We start from the raw sequence: 27,828 nt of genomic DNA, 5'->3' as shown, positions 1-27,828 counted from the left end.
TGAGAAATTCTTCAGGCCCTTTATCATCTTGGTTCTTCCTCCAAGCGATGGAGGAAACAGATCTTGAACTTAAAATTCCTTCAGGGCTTGTGAATGTTATTTTACTGAGACTTGGAACAGGGAGAGGTAGAGCTGCATAAGCAACGCGCAGAGATGTAACGTGCCGTTAAGCCTGCAGCACTGGAAGGTCTGGACAAGCACTAGTTAAAGCTAGTTAATTATTTAAGAAAAAAATTATGAAGCATAAAATATTCAAACTGCCTTTGTCTGATGCATGCCATTGCCACAATGGCGCACACACCTGGATTTTAAATTCTTGCCTCTTTATTATGCCTTTTTAAAGTAAGGATGTTTCAATACTAAAGATGGAATAATTATTTGTCAAGCATTAATAATAAGACATAGGGGAGGAATTTTTTTATTTGTTTCTTCCGGAGGGAGATATACCTGCTTCGTTTAAAATGAAAATCATTTACAGCGTTCCTTAGCTCTCTTGGAAATGAATAACTTACTAAGTGTTGTGATAATTGTGCAGAGAACCCGTTACGGTAACACAGTGTAGCTACAAACTGACTGGGAAATTGGTGCCTTGAGTCTGAAATTACATGTTGCAGTTACCAGGCGTCATTTCAGATTAGCTGTACCTGTCTGGTGGCAGCTCCTATAGAGCCACATCAGTGAGTCAGAGTCCTACCGTTTTCCTCTCTTAGAAGCTGGCCTGGCAGAGAGGGCTTGACTTAGAAACAAAGACTCAATAAAAATCAGGCTACGCTGAGCTGTTTGAGCCTAGAGACAAGGTCTGCTAGAGAAGAAGTTAGTTGGAAACCTCAGCAGAAAAACACCTCCTGCAAAAACTTGGAGAGGGTGTCATGCTGCTTACATACCCAGTGACAACTCTCGAGTACCTGGCACTCGTCTGAACCCTCTGTTGACATCTGCACACCTGCTCTTAGCAGGCAGAAGGCAACATTTCTCTTTCTGTATCTAAAAATGGCACTTCTCACACACACACGAAAAAAAGGCTGTTAGTCACGGTATCTTTGCCAAACTCCATTTACATGTTGGCTGCCTGAAGTTCCATCTGCAGCGTCGATCGCCTGACATTGGTTCACTTCCTGTCCTAAATTGCTAAAAAACCCCGGTGCATGAAATGCTGGCCCCATGGCTTTTTCAAGAATAGATCATCATCTCCCTCTCTGCCTCTCCTCTGCATGCTCTCAGCTCACCGAATCTTCATCACCACTCACCGTGCCATCAGCATTTGCTGACGTGGATAAAGCTGGGCTGGGCTGATCCTTGAGACCTGGCCCAGCAGACCTCAAAGCTGGCACTTTCCACCTTCTCTGCTTGCAGTGCCACATACACTTGCATTTCTGCAGCTGTGATCTGAAGTTGGGTCATGACCCGTAACATCACGGCCACTGCTTGGCGTGCATAAGTAGTTTGAGTCACCTTGCTCAGCAGGACTACGTGTGTGGGGAAGCAGCATTTTGAATATGCACCGAGATCCTTCAGGGTATGAGTTTTATAAATGACAGATGTTGTAAACCCTGACTTCCTGATGGCAAGCACTGGAGTGGAACATTCTGTCATCAATGCTTATTATCTCAAGATTCTTAATTAGTTTCATTGATAATTTTGGCACACTTGAATGTTTCAAATGCTTAAATATTTCAGTACTTATTTGGTGGAAAGTCTCTCTGTTGTATCTCTGTTGCAGGAATATCCCAGCTCAGGATTTTCTGATTCTACAATAATACCAACTCCAGACTGCAAGGGGGAAAATGGTGGCCAGTGTTCCTTTTGAGCCCTGAATGGGAGCTGTTCTCTGAGGGCTGGTGTTACTTCTCATCGCAAGCAGTTGCAGAGCACCAAGGTGGCTGGTTTGGGAGCACCAGAAAAAGGAATAATGAAAAGGCCTAGTTTTCCCTCTCAGCTTTGAATGCAGCATTTTTCCTTCAATCTCTAGTCTGCCATTGAGGCATCCCAGCTGAATGCCCGGGATCATTTGGAACAGCCAGTTCCTATGGAGAAAGATATTTCAGCTAGATGTTTTCCAGATTTAAGCAATTATACCTGGAGGAGGCTTCCTGTGGTGCTTTTTTCCTCTCCTTTCTGCTTGTACTGAGGGCAGTGGATTCCAGTGTCATGGCTGGAGATTGGTGAGTCTCTGTGTTGCATTTAATGTGCACATCTCGAGCTCCTGCCCACTTGTGTCAGATGTGTGGGGTGCACACACACAGGGAAGCCTATGGGTCACTGGACCCCTTTTCATCCCTCAAAGTGCTAACAATATCTCATGTCCAAGCTAAAACCTGTCTCCAGTCACAAGGGTTTTCACTAGAGAACATGGCATGTCTAGTTTATACACAAGGAAAAAGAAAACCAAAACACCAAAACCCTCTAAAAGTCCAATTCTCATAACTATTTACTTAAACTGTAGGCCTGAATGCTGAACATCTGCTGTAAATTGATGGTATAAATTCGCTGTTTGGTTCAGCAGAGAATTTGGCTTTGTGCCCCCAGATCTTTAAGAAGAGAATGTTTTAAACCTATGGTTAGGAGATGAAGCACATTCGTATCATTGCTTTAATCAGATTTCCTTTTTCTTCTTTTCTTTTCTTTTTTTTTTCAGACCAAGATGTTATTTTTTTCAGAGCCCCGTTCCTTGAATGTTCCCCATAGGTGGAATGTAATTAAACTCCGCTGGCATCTCCCCCTGCTGGGATTTAGACGAGGGACAGATCTTTAGGAAGCATAAAACAAATACTGTGAAAAAAAGAGACCTTGTTAGAAGAGTTGCCAGAGAATCAGCTCTGCTTCATTTACAAGCTGATAGTTTTGAAAATCTGCCCTTTCTCCTTTTGTGAATTGGTTTCTAGAAATTGTTAATTAATCACTTAAGCACCAGGGGCAGGGGGGAGCCCACCAACCTTTTGCAGCTCTGGCCCTGCTTGTGGGCTGAGAGTGCACACATTGAGAAGCAGTTTCTGCCTCAAACTGTGGCTTTTGCTTAAAATAATTCAGTGGGGCAGGCACTGCTGCGGCAGTGCTGAGGAGGGGAGGCTCAGCACTGAGGGACAGCAGCCCTCAGTGTGCTGGCACGAGGATGGCCTGTCCAAGCGAAGGCCCCATGGCCATCCCTGGCCTGTGGTTCCTTCAGCGTGACCCTGCGAGCGCAGAGCAGTCACACACAGTTCCCGTCCCCAGTGGCTGCTCCTGGGACTGCTTTCAGTGGTCCTCCCACCTCAAGATTTAAGATATTCTCCTTGGGACTGGGAAAAGGCCTAATGCTGGGAATGAGTTATTTCTTACCTGCCTGATACAGGGTGGCTGTGAGTGATGGAGCAGAGTCAGGCTGCCCTCTGCCCATGTCACCAACTGCAGCTGCTGAGACACAAAGTGAGTGCAACCTCACCTCGGGAAAGCATATCAGCTTTTAACAGCCCTTTGCTCGATGGTGCTTGGAGGAGTGGTATTCCGAGCTTTTTGAAACCAGCAGGGCTAAAGCATGCAACATGCTGTACAACAGCTACAAACATTTACGCCTTGTGGGCCAGCCAAGTGCAGTTTTTAATGGTGTATGTATTAACCCCATCAATTCGTGGGTTTTGTCCCCAGCATCTTTTTACCTATGCCTATTGCTTTAGTTTCTGGGTGCAGGAACTACACATGATTAGCACACTACCATAGCGTAAAGAGACTGTAGGGCACCATGAAGTCCTTGCACCCTTTTTCTCCCCTCGTTATCTGTCCCGTCTTCCCCACTCCTTCCTTCCCTGTTTCTGTTCTGCTGTTCTCTCCATGCCCCACCATGAACATGGGTGCTAGCCCTCTGAACTGCTCCTGTTTTGTGAGGGAGCTTTGTGTCATCGTGTTTGATGTTGGAGTGACCATGTAAAATAGGGCCTTGGATCAGAAGTCAGTCTTACTCCAGAGGCCTCACATCATTTACAAAAATAAGTACCAAGTTCACTATGGAAAAAACAATCCGGTCTGCACATCTGTTCACTGCTATTAAGAATATTAGTTTTCAAGAGCGATCCATTATTCCGTGAAGTACCTTACTTTGTTAGACAAACAAGAAAACCCACACTTTTAATCTCCTGAAGCTTTTAATGGCATCACAGGATGCAGGTACTTGATATGCTGATACCTACAGCAGAGAGATGAAATGGCCTTAACTTCTCCTTGCTGTTGGCCTGAAACCAGCACAAAACAATGATGTGCCATTTTAAGAGGATTTTGCCGGTGAGGACATTTTTATAAGCACATCAGACGCATACACACAAGCAATAAAGTCTGTAGACTAGAGAGGGGTCTGTACTTGTCTCGGTGCTCTGAATTTTCTATAGCTGTGTTCTGAATTCAGAGTAAGTCTAAAAGCATACCTGCCTTGGCAGAGACTGCTGGGGAGGGGGAATAACAACAGGGTGGGAATAAAATGGAGCCTGATCACCTCATAGGGGAAGTGTTAACCACAAGTGTGGCGTTTTGGGGGGGCCAGCAAGGCTTCAGCATCAGCTGCTGAAGTACAGTAGGAAAAGGAGCAGCAGCAGCAAGCTTGGGAGCAGGCTGCTCATCTCTGTGTAGCCAGAGATAAATTGCTGCAGCAGTTTAGTGAACAGTGTCTTGTGAAGGAATGGAGGAGCTGCTCTGCAGCTCAGGGCAGAGGCAACATTGGCTGGGGCTGCCTGGAGAGGGTGAAGTCAGTGTATGCTGGCATGGCCCAGGGAGCAGCAGAAATGCAAACTTGGCAGGAGTCACTCACCCACATCTATGCATATTAAAGGATTACAATTGTGTTATAACTTGCTGTACTTAATGAATGGCTTGTCTCTTTGTGGTTGTGTACGTACCACTTGAGTGGCGTGTGCATGGTGCAGGGGTGCATCTGGGCGCGTAAAGCGTTACAGCTGGCATTCACTGCCATGCTTTTGCATCGTTTCTAATGATCATTGTGAATTTACCCCTCTCCTTCCGAACTACACAGCCAGTGCTGTAGTAAAATGCTCTTTGTGAGAAGAATATTGAAGAGAAGGGGAGAAAGGAGGGCATGAGTGTGCTTAATAAAAAAGATTCTCTGCGCTATTGCAGGTGCAGTTGGAGCTGTTTAGAGCAGTCACTCATCTCGCTCCAAATAAATAGTAATGACTGTTTCCTGTGACTGTGCTGTGAATCATATTCAGTACATGCAGGGGAGTAGAAAATAAAGCTGCATGCAATCCACACGAGATGATGGCTCTTGTAATATTCAGCAGTTGGGCCTGGTTAGAAGCGTTTCATTATCTCAGAATTAAGAGAGAGCTTCCTGCTGTCGCAAAAGCTTGTTTATTCTTCTGCTTCCCCCTGCCCCCTGCTTTCTTTCCTTAACATACAGTCTTTCTCCAGTCTCTGAAATGTTGGCTTAATGTTTTTGAGAAGAACTGCAAGGTCAAATTAGGGATACTGGTTCTGGAAGTACTGTTGCTGTTATTAGTTCATTGTGCAGTTTTGGGCTTAATAGAAGGGCGTCTGAATTTTCTTTTATCTTTTGCCCTCTGCCCTTTTTCTTAGATTATATTCAAATTGGTCAGAAATAAGCTGAAGAAGCAGACCTTTCCCATTTCTTAGTGAACACCAGAGCTTTGCACCAAGCCAGTGGTAAAGAGCAAAGTTAATCAGTGGGAGTCTTTTGGCAAACTCCAGCTGCTGTTGCCACCTTAAGTCACGACGTAGTTGCCTGTAACAAATGTTTGCTCTGTGCATGCGGATCAGTTTGTGCATAAGCTGGATGTTAGAGGTCAGCTAACAAGCTGACCAGTCTGGTTCCCCTGATGACTGATGGGCTGAGCCAGAGCTTCTTGCACACTTCCTTAAAGAGGAAGGGCAAGTGCCAGAGATGTTCCACCATCTACACAGAGTTGCAGTGTGAGGTGAGTAAACCATTTGAGGTTGAAAAGAACCCACATCATGAGATCTGTTTGTAGCTGATGTGCATGGATAACCATAGAGGGAAATATGTCCTGTCCTGAAGTCTGAATGATCCCCTGTCTTCTAATGTAAGTGCCTTAGTTAAGTACTTCAGATAAGATGCAGTGAAGCTGCACACTCCTTACTGCTTGAGAGGCTGTAAAGGGTAAGACACAAAGAAGTTGCGTGTCCTATTTAGAATAAACATGGATAACGACTCCTTGTGTGCCACGCCTCCCCTAGAGTCAGAATTGCTGGGGAATATGAGTCACAGTCAACAGGAGCACACAGCTGGAAAGCTGAGGGGCTTCCTCAAGGCAGGTGTGATTCAGGAAGCATCTCAGGAAGAGCTCAGGTGTCCTCAGCTGGGCAATGGCTTTGATTTGTTGTGGGGGAAGGAGGACAGGCTGAGCTGTGCATCACTTGAACGTGGCCCTGCTGCATTCGGTGTCCAGCACCTTTGGCACTAAATGGGTTCAGTGATGGCCTTTATAGAGTGTCTGATTTCAGCTCATAGCTGGAGCAATGGTAGAATGTTTGTGATCCTTCCTGGCTCTTCTCCAGCAAGTTCTCAAACTAGGGGAAGGAGCACACTGCCCAAAGGACACTGGCTACCATGGACCATGCCCTCCTGGAGGGTGAATCTGTGAATAGTAATGAATTCATTAAACCTCCTAAAGCATCCTTGTTGAAGTAGTGTTTGCCTCAGCAGCAGTCAAGATGGTTAAAAGGCAATTGCAGCCACTGAAATATATAACAAAACTATTATCAGAAGATGTCATTTTTCGTAAATGTCAGTACGTAGATTTTTTATGGGGGTATGATGACAGGTAGTGAATAATTTAACATAAATTTACATAATATAGTGCAGCTGTTAATTTATGGCCATATTAGACTAGAAGGTTATGTATCTAATGGCTTTTGGTCTCTCTTTTTTTTTTTTTAAAGTTAAAACTTACCCTAAATTGTCCCACTTTACTCATAATTCATGAGATACCTGTCTTCCCTCCCTTGTGCCATATAGAAGGCTGTGTGTGTCATACCCTTTTTGTAGCTGTATGATTCACAGCGAATTCATTCCCATCTCCAGATTCAATCATTTCATCTCAGTTTATTCCTGTTTCTTTTTCAAAACAGGCCCAAGGGGACAAGAAGTACCATTACTACTAGTTGACTTGTGTTCCTCAAGGCTGAGCACTTGGCCATTGCTAAAGATGCTGCTTCTTTCTTTAAAAAGCCGGAGTCGTGCAGCTGAAGTTAACTATTCAGTAATTCAAAGCACCTATCCACCTGCCTACCATTTCCAAAACAGTCAGTGTAGCAGGTAGCTTCAACTCGGTGCTTGGCATATGCAGTTGAGGATATGTTTTTCCGAACATTTGTTTGGTGACTTTCTGTGGTACAGATAATACTTTCCTAAATGTTAAAGAGGTGTCCATTGTCTGTAGATTAGGACCTGCTGCTTACAGGTTGGCTTGGAACGCCATTCTGCTGCCATTTTATCCAGATGATGTCCAGCTTGTGGTGCAGAGCAAGGATGGTCTGTGCCTACCAACACTTGATGGCTCCAAAAGTTTTTCCCACTTAGGCACTTGAATATGATTCAGGCTTTCAGGATGGCTGTGTGCATCTAGAAGCTTCCAGCATGATACTAATAAGCCAAGCTGTTTGAAACTCTGATGTTTGGCTGTCCCTTGCATGGCACCTAGGTCGGAGGTGAGATCTTGGAAACCTACTGCAGAAATCAAACCCTCTGAACATCTAAGGCTAAATGTACAACCTGCAGCTCAACAGGAGGGAATTATGATTAGGAAGTCTGTGTTCCTAACTAGATCAGAAGCTTTTCTTGTGAAACAGGTAAATTTCCAAGCAATTTGTTGGGGAAATAATTTGAAATAGTTTTGAACAGTCCATATACGCCTTTCCCCTCTTCTTTGCATCTCCAGGTGTAACGGGAGACTTTACATGCAGTTTTACTCATAAGGTTTGGTAAAAAGGTGCCTGGAACAAAGGGTGAATGTATATCTGTCTATACTGGGTGATAGAGTGAGGTTTTTCTTCTGTACAGAGAACACTAATCATTAGTGACAAATGATGTGCAATGCGTACAGCTGCACCTCCTGTAGTAGAGTGTCGTGTGCCCTTTCTTATTTGCAGGCCTGTATAATTCTGGGGTTGTGGAAAAAGACTAATTGCTTCATTTTGTCCTTGCATTGGTCACAGTGTGCCTTTTAGGGCTTTTAGGGATCCTATGTGCCTTTGACCTCAGTGACTATGTCTATTCTATGTGGGATCAGGAAAGAAGACATCTCCTCTGCAAAGGCAAGTAAATCTCTGAGGGTGGTGTGATCACTGTTTGCTTTTCTGTACAGAACTGAAAAATGGTAAGTGTTTTAAAGAACAAATAAGAGTAACTGTACGAGCAAGTATAATTGTACTTCAGCTGTCTCACACCAGAGGGAAAAGTGAAAGAAGCATTTGGTTACACAAAATAGGGTAGTTAGTTCACATTCCCTAGAATGAAGTATCAGTCCCTTGAGTTCCCAGGTCTCCAGCAGACACGGACTTGTTCTCTCCTCTTCTAACCAGGAAGCACACTGCCTTGTTTTCCCAAGATGCCTCTCCATATGCTTTGTTTCCTCATGAAACATTGAGGCATTGTGCACTGTTACCTCACTGAGGCCGAAATGTTAGACCCGTGGCCGTACCCCAGGCTCAGTGCAGACTTAAAGCAGCATGATGGAGCCCTAAAGACCTTCTCTTGGAACTCACTGCAGTGTAATGATGGCAACCAAATGCCTGTTTGCCTCTCTCGGGAAGGGTGCCTGTTAAATACCCTGTATGTTCCTTACCTTTCCAGCTTGCTGTTCCACCTCCGGTCAAAGCTCCTCATCATCCTAGCTGGATTGCAGACAGAGCTGTTGTTGCATCAGATCTCCCTCCTCCCAGCCCCCTCCACGCCTGCTGTGTCTCCAGAACTCCTGATTCAATAATATATTAGGTTGATTCATAGAAAAACAGTGGACCAAATGCCTACCTCTCTTCTCATGTTTCCACAGGGCTTCCAGGAATGAAAAGAATTAGCACACAGGCAGCCTATTTCTCTAGCATGCCACAGAGCTGTATTTAGTGTGGCCTCAAACCTAGACTGGATTCCCACTGGATACGATATAAATATGTTTAATAATTAATATCTCTTTTTAAAAAATCAAGGGGGGTAGAAAGAGGTTGATTTATCCCAGCAGTTCTTAACTGAGAGATGGTAATGGCTTGAAGAAGTCTAAATTCTTACTGCCCTCTTATATTTCTTGTAAGGAACAGAAAGCAAGCCCCGCACTTCGGGGATAGTTGTGCTCAGCGTTCCTGGAGCGCTAATTGGAATATTAAGTGTAAGATAGCTGTGAGTCACTGTGGTTCTTATTCAAGTCAAAAACATAAATAGCACTTCTCATATGTCCCTGCCATGTCAGTCAAAGATACTGCATTTCCTTTCCCCTCTGCCTCTAATAAACATCCGCCGACCTTAAGCTGCTATATACAGGAAACAGCCTGTTGGTTATTGTGTAAAACTGATAAGGTCCCCTGGGATGCTTTATCTGTCTCTGTTGTGCGTATAAATTTAGCTTCAGTCATTGTAGTTTTTGTTCTTTTACTCTTTTTCCTCTTCTCTTTTTTTTTTTTTTTAAATGCTTGCTAAGTAAACATGGCATTGTGGAAAAAGGGATGAAGTAATTCTTTAGCATAATAGGATCAAAATCCAGAGACTTGAGAATCTGTCAATACACCTTGCCTGCAGTTCTTCTGCCTGCATCTTTCTTACAGATAATGGGTTTCTGTGTTTTGAAATCTCTACCTGTTATTTGCTGCTGTACCCTACCCACACCCCTATTTCATGCAATTGTGAACTGCAGCAGACCAGAGTGCCTGTCACTATGATTTTGCTCTGAGACATGATGGTATTTACAGCAATACTGTATTCCTGCCTGTGTTTATGGCAGGTTATGGAGCTTTCCTGCTCAGCACAGCGTTGTGAGATGGCAGCCAGAATTATCCTTTAATGCAGCTCTCTCAGGAGGTTGAGTTCTGGGAGCTGTAGAGCAATTAATGCTCCTAAATTTTTCCAGTATTGCTTAAGGGCTTGGTGTTGGGAGGGTGGGTCTGGGGTTTGCTTTGTATCTGAGAGTCCTATCTCTCCTTAACTTTTGATACGTGTGTCAAAAATACGGCCAGTGGTGTCTCAGAGGTGGCTGCAGCTTCTGGGTGGGAAGTATGTGGTGCAAAATACCATTGTTCCTCACTTTTGCCTGTGGTGTGCTCCATACCAAAAGCATGTAGGAAAACTGAAGGATGTGGCTGGATGTAGCAATCCTTCCCTACTCTGCAGCCTCTCATAGGCCATGTGAGTTGGTTTGTCCTGGGATGACTCAAGTGGGTTTTTTTAAGATTTGCTTACTGTCTGCTGTTATCACTCTTCTTTCATCTTGGAGTTGTGGAGAGCCTGCGTCCCTGTGGTCTGTCATTTGTGTTATTGCATCTTATGCAGCTCGGATGTAAGCCCATGGTGGAATATTTGATGCTTAGTTTGTACAAATATGTGTAATATGGCAGGGTGCTGGCCAGAGAAGATTGAGGACAGACATTTTACCAGCTACTTCTGAAAGAAGGAAGTGGAAGTTGAGCAAGCCAGCTGTTCTTTGTGCCTTGGAAAATCCCCTGCAACATTCTAGCCTAACTCCCCCTGTACTGCAGTGGAAACATGGCACCTACAATGTCTTTCAAAATGTCCTCTTTGGTCTGTGTCTCTGAAGATGACTGAGTGGCTCCTAAAGGCACCTTGCTGGACAGGCCAGTGGGCTCTTGCTGCTGCTCCTGTAAATACTGCTTTGGCTCTATGTGCGGAGTGCTGAAGGCCAGCAGTGTATGTTACTCTTGGTTTCATGGCAGAACATCTGGTCTCTGCTCCATGAAGCCAACACAGGACAAAAAAGAAAAAACAACAACAACAAAAAAACCAATAAACAAGTGAGGAGCATTCCAAAGGAGCGTGCCGTTACCAAACCCAGACACAAAAATGATGCTGAGTTGATCCTGCTCCCTGTTTGATGGTATGGCAGCTGCATATAGAGACGTAACTAAGGTAGTGAGGTTGCTTGTCTTTTGGTTAGCAAAGTAACCTTGGCTGCTCAGACAACAGGCCAGGTTAATTATCTGAGCATTAACTCAGGTGTATTTCAGTTCTCACCAACATTTCTGCCACTGGTGACTCTATGGCTCTTAGCTGGCCCAAAACTAGCTCAGCAGTTACAGGGATATTGAGAGCCTCAGGAAATGTAAGTGAGAGCAGGATATTCAAGAAAATGCCAGCCAAAGTCTTCACTGCACTGATGCTTCCTAAATTTCTGTAGCCCAAGGTAGCTGTTGTCTGTAGGCTTGCAAGGCAATTGTTGGAGGTCTTCCATGTAGTTTGGCCAAGGAATTTGTCCAAGCCAGCCAGGGGTGAGGCTCTTGCTCTGGTTTCTTCAAAGATGATTTTGTCAGAGTGGTGCATGAAAATGCATTAGCACTTTTTGTCAGTAATGAACTTCTTTGTTCATTAGGTTAACATTGGCTGCTGTCGCTATTAAGTACATTTTAATGAGGAAGAGAGCATTCTGGAATCGTGGAAACCTGGCACTCTTGGGTCTAATTCACAGCTCAGTGAAGTCGATGAACAGATAGACTCCCACTAAATTCAGGTCCCATTCAGAGTGAAGGCAATTTACCCTGGTCGAGGACCTGCCCTTGGCTTCCTCACGTGGCTACTCAAGTGTAAAGTGCAGCTGCTGCTGGCAGGTTTTTTTCTTCAATTTGAGTTCTGAATCCATTTGGTGTTATTTTCAAGGCAACAAGACTGCAATTGGAGTTTTGTTCTACTTCTCCAAATTAAATGTAATTCTCTTACATCATTTACTTCCACTTTCTGCTTTGCTTGTATTTGACCTGCTAACCATGTCACACAGCATTAGCTTTGTAAATGCTGTCATGAACTTAGTTTGAGGGTTTGTGCCAGGTCAGTTGTAATTCCTTGTTTTCCCCTTGCGTGCCAGAACAAGCAGAGAAATATATATGGTGGGTGCGAGCCCAAGTTTGCAAAGTTTTGATTGTAACTAAAATGAGCTCTTAAGATCTAAAGAGTTTTCTGCTAGTAAAATAGTTGAACAGGTTCTCAGTGACCGTCATATTTTAAAGCTGTTATTTCAGCTTGCAAGTCTCTCAAACTAACTTTGTATCTGGTTGTGTATCTGGGTGTTTCTGACCGAAAAAAACGACTAACCAGATTTTCACAATATATAGTTCTGTGTACAAATTCCACTTGTTGCTCTGTGGAAAATAGATGGGCCTGTTTTAAAAAGCTCCTTCTTCATTATTTCCTTCTCTTTTTTAATAGCAATTGTACTAGTTTTCATAAGATGCCTTTTTTCCTGCATGGTACATTTGAATAATTTACACATCCCTGCTGCATGGAAATCGGAGAGTGAAGCAGACTTCCTGAGGGAATGTTGCTGTAATCCTTATTCCTGTGATTATTGCTACAGTACCACTGAGAATTTCCACCCTAGATCTGGGTTTTTATCAGAGCATGCGATGTTCAAAAACCTAATAGGATGTAGTTTCTTAAAAGCTTGCAGTGTGTACTTAAACTGATGAGACAATGTGGATTTAAGGTTGTACTCTGTGTTAGACATTGGCTCCTTTTACAGTACAGGAACTGCAGATGGGTAGACCACTGCTCTTCAGTGGTCAATTCAATCATTGAATTGATTACCCTGAATAACTACCTGGATTCCCGGTTTCTTCTCTGTGGGACAAGAGCCTGGGTGTTTCCCAAGGCCATCATGGAAGCTTCTGACTGTGATCATGTAGTCCTGTAGATGCACCTGACCTAGATAAAGAACAGCAACAGTTGGTCAGCCTACATTTTGCTTGCTCCACAGGTTACATTCCTTTCAAGTCTGCAAGCCTGAGTTGCTGCCCCCAAACCTGCCTCAGTAAAAATGACCACATTTAGCAGGAAGATTTTTAATTTAGTGTAAGAATTCAGCATAAAGGAGTAGGGATTTTGGAGTGAGTGAGTGGGTAGAAATTACCTGAGCAGATCTGCTCAGGTCATGATGACCTGAGGGGATGGTGGTTGTACTTGCAGGGGTGAACAATGGAAGCAGTAACTTGGTCTGGCTCAGGTGCATGCACAACACATTGTGTGCTTAAGACACAGCTGCTGAAATGAACCACTGTCCTTTCTGAATAAAATTCAAAATATTAAAGAAATAGCATGAAGGGGAAAACCACGCAGACTCCTTTCCTAAGAGCCAAAGGAGACCAACTGGTCAACACAGCATGTGCTTTTATAAGGAAGGAGATGCTCTGAGCCTCATTTGAAAAGATCTGAGCATCTCCTGTACACACTACCAACATATACTGGATTATGGAACACGTCCCAGGCCTTCACAGCCAACTTGAAATAACTATTAAAACATCGCTAGCTGCAGTTCTAGTGTACTGCAGGAAAAGAAAGAGACATCAAGATCTTAAGCCCTGGCAGTAACATGGCATTTGTTAAAAAAACCCTCATCTTTAATGATCAAAGCTGTTATTAAGTATATGGGTGAACACAGGTATCTATTTAATGGTTTTCAATTTTACTTCAAGCTTTCAATAGTGAGTGAAATCTTTCTAAACTATAGAAATAAATTACATTTTCACAGCTTACCATGTTATTAGAAGTCATAAAGGGGGATCTTTTCCAAGTGCTAATTTTTCTGAAAATTGAATTTTTCAGGACACTCCCATTGGACAATGATTGAATCTGTTATTGTATAAACCAGGGTCCCTTCCCTAAAGCCTTTAAATTAAGCAGGGTTTCCTTTAGATTCCCAAAGACAGCTCCTGCAAGGGATTCTTGCTTAACTTCTCCAGGCTCATGTGTTGTGTTAGTAGGTTGGTTGCTCTTTTAGTACTGCCTTGACCTCCAACGTCTTCAGATAGGAACAGTGCACATCACAGATGGATATGTTTTCCTTCAGGGTATTGTATTGTGGCCCTTTCATATGAGTGGATTGAACCTGATTTAGGGGGAGCAGGAGTAGAATGAAAGGGATGCTTCAGTTTCCTAAGGGAAAATGAAGTGAGCTGTATAATCTTAACTGTTTGTTTTAACTCTTGCTGCAGTCTCTGGCTTTCTCTAAAGAAAGTCTTTTGCCTGTTGGCAGTGACTGCAGAGTGGTTTATAGCTTCCTAAGCTTTGGCTTTGCATAGTAGAAGTGGTACATATAGGCAGTGCTGTAGGCAAAGCCTTTTATGTTTCAGTGGAGAGTGTTTTCTCCTTTAAAAATGTCAAGATTAATACTGTGATGCAAAGGAGCAGGGCCTCTATTAACCCTCCCCAACAAGGAATGATCCCGAGATCCTACTAGTTCTTTATTGGAGCAGTGGGTTTCCCCATAAGGCATCATTTGTTATATTACTTCCACCTTGTAAATTACATTTTCCTATTTCTTTTTCTTTCTCCCTTTTTTTTTTTTTTTTTTTTAATTATGCTGTGGAGAAGAGAGGGGAGGGAAAGGGCAAGGTACGTCACTGAGTTAGGGTTTGTGGGAGTAAAGAAAGGAGCACAGTGGAATCCTTTCCATCCAGAAGAAGAATAGTGCAGGCTCCGAAAGGAGAAGGTGTCTTGCAGAGACTTGTAGAGCAAAAGAATTATAGGAGAGTTCTTGGATTAACTGCATCAGGATTATTTTTGTAAGGCAGATTAAGTGCTTTTGGAAACCTGTAGTACTTGTAGCTTTATTTTCCGTCTACTGGGTTGTTTCTTATATTTTTAGGAGGGATCTCATCACCCACTGCATTCTTGAATATCGCCAGAAAACCAGTGATGCTTTGTGCTAAAGTGATTCGATCCACCTTGGAATTGCTTTGCTGTCAGTGGTGAAATCTATGTGATGATGAATCTGTCATTCCTCCTTCCCTTTCATGAAAACATGTTAAAGTCTGAGCTGCTCAAGGACTAAGGCTCAGGACACTCTTTATTTATCAAGCCAGGAATGAAAGCGAGAATGTCTTTAAGAGAGGAAATAAATGTAACATCTGTAAGTCTGACATCGGTGTCCCTTCATTCTTCCTTTTGCAAGCAGAAAAGAAAGCAACAGAACTGAAATCCAGTCAGTGTTTTAGCAGTGTCTGTCCTTGTAAGATGTTTACTTGCAGAAACACGCTTGCTTCCTTATGCCCTTCCTGGACACTATTAACATATCTGTGATACTGTAATATGATTTTATATCAATCAATCCTTATGCATCCATTGTTGTTCAGTTACACAGTGACTGTTAAATATTTATCTGGTATTTTTCAATTGATCCCATCTTTTCAGCACCCAGGTTCCTTACAAAGTGTAACTAATCTAGGTGACCTATACGAATACCCGATAAATGTTAATTTATTACTTTATTATTTGTGTCACTGGCTTCATAGGACTGATTTGCATGAGCAGACACTGGCCCAAAGCCTCATGCTCACATCCAAAGGGTTCTTAATGGAGGGGGCCATGTAGCCCAGAGGCAGGGGACAGCATGTTGGTGCATTGATCTTAACGTGGTCGGAAGGTTTTGCAGATCTTTTAACTACTTTTAATAAACACAGTCTTGAAATTGTGAGATTTCACAGTTACAATTTCTCTATTTATTTCATCATTGTCATTGAAAATAATTAATACTGCATCTTTAAAATGCTGCTAGGGCAGGTAAATTGTAATTAATCATGTGCCCTTCATCAATAACTAATTATTCAATTACATTAAAGATAATCTTGTTTTCAGCAAATATCAATCATTAAATGAACTATTGTTTATTTCTAATTCCTAACGTCAATACTATTAATTCTGTAATTGCAAGTGTCATGAAATGGCTGGAGCATAATAAAATATATATGCCCTCTAACCTCCATATTAAATCACAGTGACATATTGACAGATACTATAGTGTTGCAGATAAGTCAACCTTTTTGTAGCCACCTCCTTTCATTTGAAATAGCTGGGATAAAATGGGAAATAAATACTGCCTGTGTCATCATTAAGCCCATTTAGAAAGGTCTAAAGAAGCAAATGAACACTTAGCACGCTGATAAATCCAGACATTTAAAAATAGTATGCAGCTACTTATGTTGCCTGGAGTATTAATAACTTTATTTACAAATGAAATAAAGCTCAGCTGGGAGAGCCAACCCCTGTATGACATTTCTCTGTTTCATGTGGGGGCAGAGGTGGCTCTAACATTTTTTGACTAGTGGAGATCTAATCAGAAAATTTAGTAGCAGATGCTGTGTCTGTGTGTGTGCACAAATAATGGCGATGGAGGTTTGGGAGAGCTATTTTGAACAAAACAAAAGCAGCATACGTTATTCATTATCAAAACAAGATGAAAATACTTTGTCATAATGCACTGAAAAAAAGGAAAAAATAATTAATGCCCATTCCATTTTATAAGACCTTGTAACTTCTCGTGACGTGTCATGTGCACGCTCATGTTGCCATACTCTTGCCTGGGCCAATATGAGAATGGCCAGGGCTAACGGGCCCTGCCCAGGTCTCCTGAGTGAGTGCTGTGCCCTTCCAGTAGTGGTGCATTGTGGCGTTGGGCTGGATGCTGACACGGGCACCATCCCCATGCAACACAAAGAGAAGGTGAAGCTCACAAAGAGATTTCTGAAGGCTGTGCATTCCTGGTGGGGATGGACTTCACTGTCCCCTAGGTATCACTCCAAGGTGATAGTAAGAGGGATACATTCATGCAGGACTATCAATGCTTGATAATTTGGGATGATTTAGGTGATCCAGGCTTGCAGGTCAAGTGCTTGTTCCTTGGTCTGAGCCCTGGGCTGGACTGGGGAGCCAGAGCGGTGGCAGCTGCTTGGTAATCTCTGTACCAGGCATGAAGGTGGTCATCTATTCAAAGACTGGTGCTGGTGATCTTTTAAATCCTCTGTGAAATGGAAGTAGACATTCCAGTCAATGCGGGGCTTTGCTGCTTCAGCAAGGCGAGCTGTTTATGTTATTGAAAGACAGGTATTTGAATTTGCAAAAGCAGTTTTTTCCTGTCTCATTCAATCTTTCTGCTGCAGCAGTTTCAGTCACTGAGCAGTGTGTGTGTAGTTAATTGGCAGTCCTGGAGAAGGCTAGGGGAGCAGAGGGAGGGTTGGAAAAAGGAAGGGCTAACCCTTTTCCACCCCAAATCCCCAGAACCCCAGACAGCTCAGTTTAAACACAGGCAGCCAGATGCAGGGTAGCCGCATGCTCCCAAAGAGCCACTGGGGACCTCTTTGCAGCCCACTCCCTGTGCTGCTTCAGGGCACCTGCAGGGGCTTTGGAGTTCAAAATCCTCCATTTTTACCAAAGGGAGAGAGCTTGTTCAACAGCAACATAAGTAGTGACAAAACTGGGTCTCTGAGAAAATAGCTTCTTCTGTTTGTTGTGCTGTCAGTCTCCTGAATGAGATGGCATTCTTTACTGTTAATGAGGGCTTAGCACTTCCTCTGGCCTGTGTTGCTTTCCTGACAGGTGTTCATCCTGGCCCCTGGGTGCAAAGCGTGTGTGGTTGATGCTTCCAGCATCATGTTTGTATCTGTCGAGATTCTCTGTTAATCCATGGGCTGAAATAAACTCAGAGGTCTACTTTCTGAAGTAGCCAGAGCCAAAGCTCCTACAGCAACAGCCTGGATGGTTTGCAATGGGGAAAGGCTGCCTCTGTCCCCAGGTTGACCTAGGACCATCCTAGTGACCTCAGAGAGGAGGCCCATCACACCTAGCCCTTCCTCCTGGTAGGAGGCAATACTCTGGAGCAAAAGCCTGCATTTAGTTCTGTCTGTTGTTTCTGGGCAGTCAAATGCATGTTGTACGGCTCCTAGGAGCAGAGGGTAAGATTCCAAGGGGAGTAAAACCCTGCCTCTTGGGTTTCTGGAGTATATATAAGAAGTTGTGTAGCTGTAAAGGTGATGGTTACTGAGACATCCCATAGCTTTGTCCTCTACCTGATGTGTGGTACTTCGGTGTTGCTGATATATCAATGGACAAGAAGGGCCTTGTTTACTAGACTGGTACAGCAACATGTAGTTTAACTGCTTATCAACAGTGCTGCGAGTGAAAATGTATCAGGCTTATCCTAATAACTGCTCTCTGCTAGAAGTTAGCAGTTAATCCTAAGGAAGAGAGAAGGCTGCATGGTGGAGTGGCAAGTCAAACAGCAGACCCACCGTGCCACGGCTTAGTTGTGGGATATAAGAGCTTGAATGGGTGACAGAGATAACAGCATCTTCAGACTCAGAGGAAGATGTGGGCCAACTTTTTCGTGCATGACTGCCCCTCTTACCCTGTGCCAGCTGGCACTTGGATCATCTGCAGAAGCATATGTTTGACCAGCCCTGCTGCCAGGGGAAGGTGGTAGCGCTGGTGGTTGGAGGAGAACAAATCAGGAAAGGAACACAGTGAGTGATATAGTTGTTTCCTTTGGCAGTAAGACTTAGGTTGTTGTTTTGTTTTTGTTTTTTTTTTTTTTCTGTAAAATCTATCTTGATAACATTGTTCCTCTTTGATAAAACTTTGATGTGCACTCAGACCCAGCCTGTAGTGTAACACTCACTATCCATGACATTGGGTTTCTCAGAAGGACTGTAGGAAACATGGTGAAGGAGACGTGCTCTTGGTCCCCCTCTGAAGAGAAGGAGAAAGGCTGGCCTCTTTCTTGGAGAAATGGTGCTGTGGAAGAAGGGAACATGAACTCCATTTTTCTGACTTTCTTAATTTCTGGCTTGCTTTAAGACTACAGCACTTTTGTGTGGTAAATGGAGCATGCTTATATTTCTGTTAATGGATGTTTGAGATTCTCAGCTGAAGGGCATTAGGGAAGAGAACATATTATTATAGTTTTATTGTATCTCCTACTTTTTCAAGACATTATGGAAAGTTCATAGTTGTATTTCAGCATCAGCCTACACAAATAGTATGTAGCAGTGCTATCTTCAGGCAAAGGTGCCTAAAGTGAAGCCCCTAACTCTAAATTTAAGTACCTAAATAGGTGCCTGATTTCAGTAAGGAGACTAGCCACCAGCAATCTCCACCAACATGAATGAGAGCTAGGGATGTTCAGAGCCCTCTAACACCAAAACATTTATTTTTGAGGGTTGTTCTAATCTGGCATCTCATTTCAAGCATCGAAGTTTGAATATGGTATGTCATCACTGATTTTGCAATCAGCATCTGACTGCAGAGAAACAATATTAAGTGTCAGTGCAGTTTATGCAGTTATCAAAGACAGCTGGTGTCTCCTTGGGGCCTGTGCTTAAATCATGTACTCCACGAAAGCACAATTCATGTGTTTAGCAATGTTAATGTGAAAAACACTGTGTATTTTTGAATTAAACCAGGCCCTGGATTTAGCATCACTTATCTTCCCCATCAAGGTGCACAGCAGTGAGCGCAGCAAGGCTGTTATTGCTTTTACTGTATTCTAAACACACACACACACGCATACATCTGTATCATCAATATCTGGCAAAAGTATTTATTGTTGTCTCTGAGAAGAAGTAATACTCTGATACAACGTGCAATTTATAGGCACTAGTTTTTGCTGCCTCTTATTATAGAAACAATTCATCTCATTGCAGAACGTGTGCTTAATTATAATTTGCTAATGCCCTTGAGTTTTTTAAAGTCTAATTTATTGCTGGTGTGTTCTGCAGCCAGCATTATCTGGTGACAAAGCAAGGGAATTAGCTTAAGGAACTCTGATTTTAGTAGCACTGGATTTGTGATCTGTGACCCTATGCAAAACATTTCACCTTTTTCATGAGTCAGCTTCCCCATCTGTTTCTTAAAAAATGTCTGGAGACCACCGGATGAGAGGAGCCATATTTTTATTTCTTTAAGTGTCGGAGCATTGGAAGCATTCAGCGCATTATTTACAACATACCACTCTGTGTTTGAAACACCTCATCATATTTATAATTTTAATTTGGCTTTACTTTTGCTATCGTTGCTAAACATAAACCACCCACAGATTAAAGATGTTGATATTCGTAGTAGTCTAAGCCGTACCAGTGATTCAACCATCTTAGTGGTAGAACCACGCCAGTCAATATTACCACTGATCTTAGGGCTCAGTCACAACAAAGCTGTGTAAGGAGGGAAAATCACTTTTCTTGTACATTTGGTTCAGACCGAAGTGACATTAGTCCAGTGGCTGAGTCACACAGGCTGCAACCTCATGGTGCGTGGGTCTTGTCTGTGCTCTTCATCTGCTCCAAGGACACTGTATGGGCTTTGCTAAGGGAGAAGAAAAAGCCAAGGATGTTGTTTTTGACAGGAAGGAGAGAGGTTAGCTTTTCTCTCCGAAGACACAAGCTTTCTCTAGTTTGTGGCAACTTCAAGTAGCCCGCTAACAAATCCGCAGTGCTGCTTCTGTTGCAGAAGGCTGTGGATGTCATGTCAGTGACTGCTTTCAGAGCAACCCCAGGGGCACTGGAGTGAACATTTCCTCCAACTGTTGACATCTTGGTGGCCTCAGAAAGCTGGCCCCCCGTGGCTCATAATGGGATGTTGGCTGGATGAGATGAAACAGGACGTTTAAACAAACCACTGTTGTTTTCCAGTTCTTGCATGCATTCCTGCTTAGCTCTGTATATAACACATCACATAATGCATCTGCATCCTGTCAGGCATATGTAATTGATAGAAAAATATCTTTGATATGAGCATGCAAAGAAACTCCTCTACTTTTTTAAGCAAAACACTGTCCTGGAATCTTTCCCTTGCTGCTGACAGTGCTGAGATGTTTTCTTTAATGGCTACAGTGCAAGTACCACTGTGTGCTCTGGGGGTGCAGATAAACTCCAGACCCTGCTTAAATTGTGTGGCACATGACAGCACCACCATAGCAAACCATGCTTCATAACACATCACTCAGGTCCCACCGACACCAGGTCCAGCAGCAACGTTGCAATCACTTGTCCTGATCACTTTCTGCCAAATAACAAATGCAGCCTATCCTCCCTAAAAATAGAGAACTTTCTTACTGTGCAGCAATCCAGGTGTCGGCACCAGAACCATGCCTCTCCACAGTCTGCTTCAAGCCTTAAATTATTTTTCTGCTATGTTCTTTCTGGCATAAGACATGGTTTGGGAAATCTATTAGAGGTATTCGTTTTGTTTTGGGGAACGCAAGGGTGCTAGTGTTTTATTAACACAGTAGCTCTGCTCAATGGCAACATCTGGTTTTCACTGAGGTTTCAGGGTTTTTTTTACTCCATTTTCCAGCTGTGTTGACTCAAGTCAGGAGGCAGTCAGCCGCTTGTGAGAGTGAAGTCTCCAAACGCTTTAAGAGCTGAGATATTCTCTGAAAGTCCCGAATCTTGGAAAATGAGGGCAGAATCTGACAATACCAGTTTTTCCTCCTGAGGCTTCCAGCACTCACACTTCTGGTTCCAGGCAGAACCAGGAAATTAAAAATCACATGGAAACTATTGCAGAGCTTTCAGGATGGCTGTAGGTTCGATCTGCACAGAGACAGAAAGTGCAGGAGGGAGACTGAGTTTTCCCAGGTTGTTTGCGCTGTGTTGTTCATTTACCCTGCAAGATGATTTACCCTACTTGAGAAAAAGTCCAAGTCAAAAGAATAAAATCTTGTTGGTCTGGAGCAAAGAATGAAAACGCAGCTTTGGTGTCAAGACATTAACAATTCATTATGCTTACCTGTGTCCCAGCGCTGGGGCCAGCCAAGAGGCAGATTTTCTTATAGCTAATACGGGCTGTGCGTCTGATGTGTGCTGTAAATCCCATCCCTCTGGGACTGTTGTTAGCCAGGTGCGGGTATGCGCCTGTGGTTTGAGCTCCAGAAGAGCAGGCAATGAGTGGTGAGAAGGACCCATAAAATGTGCTCCTCCACACTGCTGGCTCCTGTGTGCTGCTCCCCAGCACAGCCTGGCCCTGCCTTCCCTTGTCCCCAGCCTTGTGGCACCCTGGTGAACCCCAGCCAAGGGACCTGAAGGGTTGCAACCACTAGCAGGTATCTCACCATTGCTTCTGTCCTTGCTTCTCTCCACCCCGCCATGCCCACTTTGTATTCCGCTCACCTGTTTTTCTTCCTGTTCTCTACTTGGTGCATTATTCAGCTTTCCTTCTGTAGCAGTGTTTTTGCCTCCTCTTTTTCACCTTGCCCCTCATACAGGAGGAGAACAGCAAGCTGGATGAGACTGCCCTGTAAGCAACAGCTGAAGGCAGACTGAAAGGAAGAGGAGGGAAGACAGCCTTCTAAGTAAGCATCTGAAATTTGAGTTTTTGCTGCTTCTGTGGTTCGTTTTGGTAGAGAAGCTCTGGAGTTCCTCATTCCTGCCCCAGTTACCTGCCTGAAGGCTGTGCAGCCTTGGAGTGTGGACTTGGAGCCCCTCTGCAGCACTGGTTAAGCCAGAGTAACTTCACTGATTCAACAGAAACCTGTCCACAATCAAGCTGGCGTAGGAGGTGGATGGGCTTCCTCCACTGTCTCTGACTCCTCATATTCTTGTTTTTAAGTATGTTGCCATGACTTTTGCCCTATTCTCAATCTTTTTTGTCTTTTTTTTTTTTCTGAAAAAATGGCTGAGTTGAATCTAGGAAAAATCAGCCTGCGGAACAGGAACTCTGGAGCTGTTTTAGGGTTAAGTTACAAATGTGTTTTTTTTTCCATTCATGTTTTTTTTTTTCCTTTCCCAGACTGCTCAAGTCCTAAATTCCCCCCGTAAATCTGCATTCTGTACCATCAGTTCTCAGAACAATGAACCACTTGATATACCTGATAAGAGTTAACATGAAAAGTGAATAAATCATTTGCTACTCCCTTTTCTTTTTTGCTGTATCTGGGTGTTGGTCTATAAAATGAAGGAAGTTACATTGAGCAGGAAGTTTAAAAATGCTTAGACAGATGTCATTAAAAAAAAAATCAAAATTGGCTTCCTGCCAAGTGGCTGTAATTAAAATTATTCTTCTTAGTGAGAAAAAAGCAGATGCAAAGGGAGGTTTCCTGTCTCTCGGAGTAGGAAATATAAATAACTGATAGTCTCTCCTTTGTGTGTGCATGCATGCTTGTGAGAGTGTGAGTCTTAATGGAGAACTCTGTTGCTTATTCATAAAGTAGCTTTTGATTGAAAACTTTAGTCAACGCTGTGTGGATGGGTGCTTTATTAATCTATCCCTTTTTGGGTCTTGTTTTTAAACTAGATCTTTGTTGCAATATAATGTGCATAAACTGCAGTTGCCTTTTCTATATTAAATATTACACCAGTGGCTGCTCTTACAGAAAAAAAAACCAAAAAATTTCTGCATACAGCTTTGAAGGGAGAACAGGATGTGGGTGAGTATACATGTGTAGATGGCTATATACATCTATACACATCGTATAGCTATAGCTGATAGCTATATTAATTCAGAAACCAAAGTAGTTAATGCTATGCAACTTCCTAGCATACATGGAAGTATACAAGTATAAAACTGCTTCCATCAGCATAGCTTCCTTTTTCCTGTACAAGCATCTTTAGTTTGACACAAAGCCTTTACATTAGACTTCAATTTCATTTCAATTATGATGGTTTCTCATCTAATATAATCATACAAATTCAAAAACAGTCTCTTAGCAAAATTAGACAAGTATATCACCAGGGGATGTGCCCTACAGCTCCTTTCTATAGCCACTGTTTAAGAGCTGGCTGATGCCTTTTCTCTCCTGCATATAGATGAACTATTGACTCATGTAGGTTGAAGAAACATTCTCAGTCCATTTACTGCAGGCTTTTTTAGAAGTTAAACTGAAGACTATAGATATGCTTCTCTCTAAAAGAAAGGTTTCACTTGAAAACAGTGTTGATGCCTGTGAACTAATAGATGTTAGTGGAGCAATACCCCTTGAGGCTTGCTAAGGCTACTGCCTAGAGTGTGAGTTTGGGTAGTGTGCGTTCCGTATACATGTCTGGATGTGACATTGGTTACCCTATTTAGGTTCCTCCTTCGTGCTCTAACTTGTATCAAATAGCACATCAATATAACTTGTGCTATGTGTTATACTAATAGCAGATGGTATAGGCATGTGGGTGCAGGGCCTTGGTTTAGTACAAAGCACATGAAATGAAGATTTGGAAACACCGTATATTTTGGAGGTGATGACCACAGTTGGGTGTGCCTCTCCTGTTGCATGGATGTACTACACAGGGGAAGAGCTTAATTTTATTGCTGCTTTCTTCTGGGCTCTGCAGCCACTCACCTTCTGTTAGTGGGCCAGCCAGTCTCAATGCGATAAAATCTGCAAATAGAAGCATTGCTTATATTGATTTAAAAAAAGAAGAAGGGATTGACTTGAATATCAGGAGTTGGATGGCACACTGGTGCAGGGTGTGCTGACCTTTGTAATGATTCTTGTGTGATTTTGGCATCTTCGAGTAGTCCTGGAGAATACTTTCTTTGGAACAGATAGCAGAACTTGCTTCTGTTTTTGTGTTACCAGATTATTACCTCTGCCAAAAAGAGGTTATGAGAACAGCTGAAAAAGACCAAGCGTATGCCTGATACAATCAGTAATCAGCACCCAGTGAACAGAAGTAGCAAGGATCTGAAAACATGTAAGAGGAACATGAATTGATGTGTGAGTATTGTAGTGCCATGAAAGCCAAAGAGAGTTCTTAATTGTTCTATTTCTATAGAGGAACTAGTCTGATTGAAGAGTGGTGTAGGGTTTTGGAGATGAGGTCAGGTTACAGAAACTATCCCCAAGAAGACTGCTGGAAACTCTAGCAGCAGCTGAGCTTATAACTCTCTTAGAAAATGAAAAAGAAACCTTTTAAACTCGCAATCCACTTTACAGTGCATCCCCAGGCCATAGGTAATCCATCTCTGCCAATCCTAGGATGTCACCAATAACCATATTTTTAAAACTGCACTGCAACAAGCCTTCTTGTGCCCTGCAAAGATATTCATGTCTCTTGAAATCCAGAAGCCCTGTGAAAAGGTAGAGAAGGTTCAAGGATTAGAACTAGATGATCTTTAAGGTCCATTCCAACCTAAGCTATTCTATGATTCTAAGGTCAAATGTCCAACACAAAACCATGAGAAATCTCGGGCTGTTCATCTTCCTCTGATCCTGACACTGTGCTCTTCTAGAAGGCAGTTTGCTTAAATCTCATCCAGTTGGTTATTTCTGCTGACTGCTAGGAGAAGTCTACCAAGCACATGTAGCAGAGAGGTCCCAGGCAGTGTGCTGGAGACATTTTATGGCTGTTTGCTGAGTGGAAAGGAGGGATATGGCAGGATTAAATAACCACTTCTGTGGCAGCACCTGTAGCTCCCAGATTCTCAGCTGATGTCATAGGCCTCAAGTCAGCAAAAGCTTAAAGTCTTGCCTTAAAGTTGCTGAGCCATTACATGGAGAACATAGGAACATTTCTGCTGTTGCTAGTGATGTCTTCTTTGCCTGCTTTTCCCCAATAGTGGGTTGCTATGTATTTGGGGATAGATGCTGTGAGAAGAAGGGAATTGGGAATTTTATGTGGGGCGAGTAAAGGGAAAACTGATCCTTCATGTGCTAATAGTCTCAGAAAATAAACCAAGGTTTTACACTCTTGTGCTGCTTTGCTGCAGGCATTTTATGAGGAGAAGAGGGAAAAAATGCATTATTTGTTGGTATTTTGGCAAAGCATGGCTGCCCATGGAAGACATCTGTTTAAATTCCTAACCCAGGACAAAGAGCAGATCTGGACGAACGTTTGGGGCCACATTTTTCCAGAAGGTTCGCTTGTGTTATGTACCCGTAACGACTGCAGAGACAAGTGACGGATGCCCTGAGCAGGTCTGGCCAGGGCTTTCAGCTGAAATGTGTGCTTCATATCCAGCACACGGGAAGGAGACCGCATTCCTGAGGAGCTCTTTTGAGGAGTGCTAAGTAAACAATAAATCTCTCCACAATGGAATTTATTCTGAGAGAATTATCCAGGGTTAAAAAAATACTCTGTGGCTTTCAGCTCTTATCTTTGTTTACCGTATCACCAAGGACAGTGACCTGCCTTTGTGCCCCAATACTGGACTGTCAGCAGAGAGACGGGAAATGCTGCTTTCTCTATAGGCTCAGCGTATGGGCTTAATGAGAAGGGTAACATCGTAGCAGCCGTGGTTGTTTTGCTCAGTTCGTTTTATTCTCTTTTGTTGATTTCCTTCAGCAAACCTAGGTAATCTTAGAGAAAGGCCTTTGTGCCGATATTCTGTGCTCTGTAATTTAGTGACCTTCAGATATTTAAACATTATTAAGACTGAGCTGAGCTGACAAAAGAGCCGATATCCTTTTCATTCCCCACTGAGCCGTGCTGCCTGAAGCCTGCACCCCCGCGTCACTGAGCGCACGCTGTCCTCCTGCTCCGGCACACAGCACACCAACAGCGAGCAGAGCTGCGGCTCTGTCCGTTAACTGTGGTAACGCCAGGATCGCCGAGAACCCCACCACTTGTGGGTCAGCTGATTAACAGCTCCCCTTAATGAAATGAGAAACACATGATGGAAAAATAATCAAATCGAGGAGCGCCATCCAGGCTGCAGCGAGGATGAGCTGGTAGTGTTGCATGTGCAACATCCCCACAGCCTCCTCTTGGCTTTGGCAAGGGCTTCTGCACACTGGTGCGAACTCCAGGAGCCCTCCTGGTTGTCTGCTCAGGGAGCATTTTTGCCTGAAGAGAGGAAGAGCAGCTCCTCTTACTGTGGAGGAAGATAGCTGCAGTCAGGGACGAGGGGAGGGTGAGTCCTAGCAGGGAGGCAGCAGGGCACAGCCTTCTGCAGCAGCCATCCCTGCCATGGTTCCCTCTTCCAAATTTGAGGTGTGGGGATCAGGGAGCATCCCAGCAGGCCCTAACCTCTGTTTGGGACCCAAGGGCATCATAGATAGAAAACTTTGAGAGCAGATTCCCCAAACTTCAAATTATAGCTTCTACTTTTTTTTTCAAATGTAGGAAATCAGTATTTCTTTACCTTCAGTGTTGCCGGTCTATGGGTGAGTGCATATGCACCCATTACCACTTCTTCCCCGCCCCCCCAGCAAATGTGTGTCATAAATCAAAGCTTTGATGGTGGGTTAAGTTCACTTCTTCACTTACATACGAAAAAATTTGTGTCCTTGTATTCTGTCTACAATTTTGTTGTCCATTGAAGACTTACCTTTGTTTAGTATTTTGTCATTGCTAAAAGCCAAGGCTCAACTTATCCATGGCATAAAGAAATTTTTTAAAACGTGGGATTGCTGCTGGTACTCAGCAATGGCCAGGCTTTGAACAAAAGCTTCATATATTGCCTTCATCAGCAGTCTTGAGGCAATCTCATGATTTAGGTTTACCAGTCTTATTAAAAGCATGGAGGGAGAGGATGTTACTTTCCCAAATTCACTTGGAAAGCTGCGTCAAGACTTGACCTCCTGACTGCAGGCCCCGTGGCTTTGCCACGTAAACGTTCCTCCCTGCACTCCTCCTGCCCTCGCAATACTGTGCCTGGAATCTGACCCTGTGTTTCCCAGTGTCATACTGGTATCAGCTGGATAGAAATGAAATCTTTTGTTAACTTGTTCATTGCTTTGCAGGCAGCTTTGCTTTTCTGGTTATAAGAAGGCGGCAGCAGTGATGGGCACTGAGCTCCTTCCCCAGTTACGTACACAAGCTCTCAGCACAGTGTTTGTAATATCCTGGCCATCTCAATATCCATCTCTTGGAGCAGAAATGAGACAAGGCTCCATTGTAAGGAACACAAAAGGGATTTTTCTATCAAGCCCACTGGAAGCAGAGAGCAAGCTGCAGTCTTCC

General features: G+C 43.3%; 1 protein-coding gene across 8 annotated transcripts in view; it reads left to right on the top strand.

The window, feature by feature from the left end:
* Positions 1–27,828, top strand: part of TBXAS1 (thromboxane A synthase 1) — a 248,415-nt gene that overhangs the window by 198,636 nt on the left and 21,951 nt on the right. The window lies entirely within an intron of this gene.

This window comes from Numida meleagris, chromosome 1 (assembly GCF_002078875.1).
Source record: "Numida meleagris isolate 19003 breed g44 Domestic line chromosome 1, NumMel1.0, whole genome shotgun sequence".
Classification (NCBI taxonomy): domain Eukaryota; kingdom Metazoa; phylum Chordata; class Aves; order Galliformes; family Numididae; genus Numida; species Numida meleagris.
This window is presented reverse-complemented; position numbering and strand designations above follow the sequence as displayed.